Source organism: Camelus bactrianus, chromosome X, assembly GCF_048773025.1.
Source record: "Camelus bactrianus isolate YW-2024 breed Bactrian camel chromosome X, ASM4877302v1, whole genome shotgun sequence".
Classification (NCBI taxonomy): Eukaryota; Metazoa; Chordata; class Mammalia; order Artiodactyla; family Camelidae; genus Camelus; species Camelus bactrianus.
Window position 1 is genome coordinate 48,496,676 of NC_133575.1, and position 6,000 is coordinate 48,502,675.

The following is a 6,000-nucleotide window of genomic DNA, read 5'->3' on the forward strand; positions in this document are numbered from 1 at the left end:
ACATATGGCCTCTGGTCCCCATCTGCCTCCTGTATATGGGTTCATCAGCCCTCATCCTATTCAAAGGCAAACAATGCATCTCCTCTCCTGGATACCACCTGGGGTAGCATGTAGTCCTCAAGGTGCACATCTCTGGTCTCCTGGGACTTCTTTGTGTTATTTTCAGGGGCATTATTTCTCATGGGAGTGAACCTCTGATCCTCCCACAACTGCTTCCATAACTCCAGCAAATGAGAGTTAGTTTTTAAGTATATCTTAGCTTGGTCTACCCTAGCTCCTACAGGTCTACCCACATCTGGGTATGAGTGACCTTGATGGGTTTTCAAGTCTTTTTTGCTAACTATCCCATTTGTCAGATGATGGCCCATATGCCCTTCTGCTGGTGATGGCTTCCTGCCTCACCCAAACTTGCCACCATTGTGGTGACTTAATTAATCCTTCATCCCATATATGGGGCCAATATAGCCATAAGGGACCTGAAGGATGGTGAGGGGTCATTTTGCAACACCAAATCCATCATCCCTGCTGTAAACTGCTCCTCATTAGGGCCACATGTATCTAAATTGAACATGGCTTGTCACATCCCCAGCTCCCAGAGCACTTGCACCATTTCCCAATATGACTGCCATTTACTTACAGTCTCAGGCACACCCCCCATGTTGGCCCACACTATCAACACCACAGCCATCACCCAATCCAACGAGGAATGTTTGCCCTCACCATTGTGCCAGCTATTCTGTAGCCTTTGCCACAAAATGGATGCAGGGTCACTGAGGCTAATTTCTCTATTTCCTGGGGGCATATGTAATCCCATCCACCTCCAAATCCCACAGTCATAATAACCAGGCTGATGGTGGCTCCCCAGGCCTCTGGCAAAACTGTTCACCCAATTCCACCAGTTCAACATGAATATATGGGTGGTACATTGTGAACTCAGTCATCTGCAGGGGCACCTGCCCTCTGGGACCATTGACTGCTGCTGCTTCATCTTCTGTGTTACAACTTGTCGGGCCTATAGTCATGACTTTTTTACTTCTTCTCCTTCAAAAGAGTGTACTATCATTGTTGGGGGCAGGGGCAGTCTCTACAGGGCCTATAAATCTTCTTCAAGGGCTCAAATGCAAGCTTCCAAACTTCCTCCCTTCCCTGCAGCTCCCAAACCTTTGCTGCTTCTTGCAGAGTGGTTTCAGTCAAGGCCACCTCTTTATCCTGTAACTCCTAGCTTTCACTGCCTCTCACAGCAAGATTTCAGTTTCAGCCCTCAGGACTATGAGGAAAACCCATCCCACAGCCCTGGCCACCATGTGGGAACTCCACTCCTCTAGGGACTCCCCCACCTCCTGTAGGGCCTTTTCCATCTGGACAGGGAACTCATCAAACTCCAGTCATTCCCAGGATGGTGCTCAAGCAGAAAGTAGGTTCACTACTGAGTACCACATACTTATTGGGGGCCATCACTCAAGTCCACCCCCAGGGGTTTAGAAGGCTCCATACTGGTCTGAGGCAAATCCTGCTGACTATGTCATGTGTATTGCAAGTGCTCAAGGCCTAGCAGGTTCACTCAGGATTTGGGCAGACTGAAGAACATTCTTGGAATCATAGGTATCTCTGACATGCCTTTATTGTGGAGGAGTACACAGAAGATAATTACAGCAGCAGCAAAAAATCCCATCTGTCTTATATATTAAAGCAAACAAAACTAGCATCTAGCTAACTATTACCTAGGAGCTAACCAGTGCACTTGTATAGTGCAAATCATGCTCATATAACAATTACATGGGTATTGCACATGTGGGATAACAGTTAAGTCACTGGGCACTGGATGCCTAGTGAGTGAGTCTGAATAATTTCATTTTCCCTATAGAATTCTCTTGCTGTAGTTGAAAATTATGAATTTTGGCAGTCTTCCTTTGAGGTGACTCATCAGGAGCGCAAGAGATCTAGTTTGCCAGGTTAATTAAATCTGGAATAGACATAGTTTCCCATTTCACCCTGGTCCATTTTACTAGAAAGAAAAGCCTCATTTATCCCATTAATAAACAAGTCTACCCAGGTGGAATCAACACCTGAAGGACCAGAATTTTCTTTAAAAGCATTTTTTAAAAGAAAAAAATTAATTTTGTAAAAAAAAAAGTCTGAGGTTGATTGTAATATTTATAAACTGGTTTGCCAGATTTTTATGTGAAAGTCTGAATTTTGTTCCAAGCAGCAGACTTTGGAAAAGCCTTAGGAATTGCTCTATGAAGCCACCTAGTGATTGCTTAAGCTTGCTCATATAATATGTTAGCAAGGTGATTTCCTGGTTGCAATTTTAGAGACCTTTCAAGATTTTCCCAATTAGCAGTTTTCATCCAATGTTGGACATGGCCTTCACCAATCAGCGTATTAACTAGCTGAAATAAGTCAGAGAAACCAGACTGATAAATTTGAATGACTACATTAAATTCCTCAGCAAAACTGTGAGAATTTTTGGTTACTTTTGGAAAATCATTAATTGTGGCTCACAGTTCAGCTTTAGTCCAAGGAATATAAGAAATTAAGTTCTTAGATTCTGGATCCTTGGAAGGCTTAATTTTTAAAGGAATAGGTTCAGATGAAAGTGAGGAAAGTCTCTAAGGGAAAGGGAAATTTGGAAAGAGACTTATTATGGGAAAACTGAGGGTATAGAGAAGGTGGAGGTGGAGTCTGAACATGAGGAGACCAGGGAGAAAGACAAGATGGCACAAGAGGCAGAGTCTAAGACCAGAAAAAAAAAAGCCAAGAAAGAAGAATCTGAGGCTTCAGGAGCCATTTTATCTTTCTTTAATAATTTGTTTGCCTCAGTTTATCTAAAACCCACTTTTGCAGAGAGGCGATTTTAGGTTCCTGATAATATTTGGAAGCCTCATAGTAGCAGTCAAAATAAGCATTCCATTCAATTCTGAAAAATTTTAAAGTATTGTAATTCAATTCAGGTTTAAGGACTTTGAATTTATCATGCCTCCCCCTTCTGGTCTACAAAGTCTCTGCAGAGAAATCAGCTGACAGCCTTATGGGATGTTCCTTGTAAATGACTCCTTGTTTTTTTCTTGCTGCCTTTAGAATTCTCTCTCTAACTTTCAACATTTTAATTATGATTTGTATTAGTATGGGTCTACTTGGGTTCATCTTGTTTATGACCCTCTGAGTTTCTTGTACTTGGATATCTGTTTTCTTCTTCAGGATTGGAAACTTTTCAGTCATAATTTCATCAAATACATTAAGTTTGGGAATTTCAAGTTTCCCATGGTCATTGATACCCTAAATTGCCTTTGTTCAGATTTGCCCACTTAGAAATGCACATGAGGAAGGAATTTGTTTTTGAATGTTAAATATGATGGAGTATTTCTAGAGGAGGCACCCTCAAAATATTTAGATATCAATTTCTGAGAGAATTTTCTCTAGAGTAGAGGAACAATTTTTCCAACAGCTTAAACAGTTTATAGGACAAACAGCTCAATTCAAACTGCTTGCAACTCAAATATCTTGCAGGCCTAACAGCAAGTTATAAGGAAACAACTTATTCCCAGAAGGACCAGGCCAAAGTTACTCAACTAGTTTCCATAGGACAACCCCTATTCTAGAGGAAATGTTCAACAGCTGAACTAGCAGTTTCAGTAAAGCAGCCCCTGTTTCCAAAGAAATGAGCTTAAGGTGTCTCAACCAACTTCAGTTGAAACAGTCTAATCACAAAATCAGACGGAAGTGACAAATGAATACTAGCATACAGAACAAGGCCTTAACCAAAAAGATAAAACATTAAAATAGGGCCCAATTAAAGCCTAGTGAACTTCAAACACAAAGAGAATGTGAGCTTTTATTCAGGAAAGGGACATACCTTCAAATTCCAGGATTGGTGTGAAAAGTAGTGGGCTCAATGGTCTCAATTGTGGGTACTGCACCTATTTACTCATCAGCCCTGGAGTCTTTGGGGTTCTTCTCTGGTCCTACTATTAGCCACCAAATTGTTGACCTAAAACAAATAGACTGGCAGCTATTTATCTAGCAAAGATAGACTTGTTCAAGATCATCCAAGAATTGCAATTCAGGGTCTATGACCATGGTGAACCACATGCAAGTCTCCCACAAAAATGAAGCTGGGATTTTTTTTTTTTGAGAGAAAGATAGAGAGAAAGGAAGTTGGGAAGTCTATAATAAGTAGTCCATGACTTTTCATTGGCTGAGTTGTTGCCAAGAAAGAAGACGGTTTCTTCTTCCTGTTGGGCTCTCCTATTTTCACAAGGCTTGAGAGTGTCTCCTTTTGGTCTCCAGACACCATTTTAATTGAGGTTTCTATTTATTAATTTTTTCACAGCTTGATAGCTCATTTATTTTTGGTGCTGAATAACATTTCATCATCTGGATGTACCACAGAATATTTATCCATTCACCTACTGAAGGACATCTGGTTGCTTCCCAGTATTGGCAATTATGAATAAAGCTGTTATAAATATTCACGTGCAGGTTTTTACGTAGACACAAATTTTCAACTCTTTTGGGTAAATACCAAGGAGCATGACTGCTGGATTGTATGGTTAGACTGTGCTTACTTTTGTCTAAAAAAAGCAGCAAACTATCTTGCAAAGTGACTACCATTTTGTATTCCCGCCAGCAACGGATGGGAGTTCCTGTTTCTCCATATCCTCTCTAGCATTTGATGTTGTCAATGTTGTAGATTTTGGCCATTCTAATAGGTGTGTAGTGGTATCTCATTATTGTTTTAACTTGCATTTCCTTGATGAGATATGGTGTGGAACATCTTTTCATGTGATTATTTGCCATCTGTATATCTTCTTTGGTGAGGTATCTGTTCAGATATTTTACTCGCTTTTTAATTGGGTTTTTTTTCTTAGTATTGAGTTTCAATAGTTCTATTTATATGTTGGGTAACACTCCCTGTTCATATGTGTCTTTTGCAAATATTTCCCAAATTTGTGACTTGTCGTCTCATTTTATTGACATTGCTTATCACAGAGCAGTTTTTAATTTTAGTGGAGTAGAGCTTATCAATATTGCTCCCATGGATTTGTGTTCTATCTAAAAATCTATCACCTACCCGGGTCATCTAGATTTTCTCCTAATTTCCAGAAGGTTTGAAGTTTTTCATTTTATGTTCATATCTGTGATCCATTTTACAATAATTTTTGTGAAGAGAGGGAGGTCAGTGTCTAGGTTTATTTGTTGATCGATCGATCTATCTATCTATCTATCTATCTATCTATCTATCTATCTATCTATCTATTGCATGTGGATGTGAAATTTTTCCAACACCAATTGATGAAAGACTATATATGCTCTATTATATTACCTTTGCTTCTTGGTCAATGTCAATTGACTATATTTATGTGGGTCTCTTTCTGGGCTACCTATTCTGTTTAATTGATCTATTTGTTTATTCTTTTGACAGTCCCACAGTGTCTTGACTACCATAACTATATAGTGAACTTTGAAGTCATGTAGTCTTGGGCCACCAAATTCATTCCTCTCATTCAACATTATGCTGGCTATTCTAGGGGTTTTGCCCCTACATTTAAGCTGTAGAATTAATTTTTTTTTATTATCCCTAAAATAACTTGCCATGTTTTATTAGAGATTCAATCAAACAAGTCAGGAAGAACTGACATGTTGATAATATTGAGTTTTCCTATCCATAAACATAAAATATCTTACCATTTACTAAGTTCTCTGATTTCTTTAATCAGAGTTTTGTAGTGTTTCTCATATAGATATTATACATCATTTTGTCAGATTTACACCTAATTTTTCATTTTGTGGGGTGCTAATGAAAATGGTATTGTGTTTTTAATTTCAGTACCACTTGTTGCTGATATATAGAAAAGTGACTGATCTTTTTATATTAACTTCTGTCCTGCAAACTTACTATAATCTTTTAGTTCCAAGAGATTATCTGTAAATGTCTTCAGATTATTTATATAAATGATCATATCTTCAGTGAACAAAGACATTTTTACTTATTTCTTC

The 6,000-nt window shown here is 38.9% G+C and overlaps 1 pseudogene; it reads right to left on the reverse strand.

The window, feature by feature from the left end:
* Window positions 1-1,022, reverse strand: part of LOC105061926 (S-adenosylmethionine decarboxylase proenzyme-like) — a 31,176-nt pseudogene extending 30,154 nt beyond the window's left edge.
* Window positions 1,023-6,000: the final 4,978 nt, after the last annotated feature.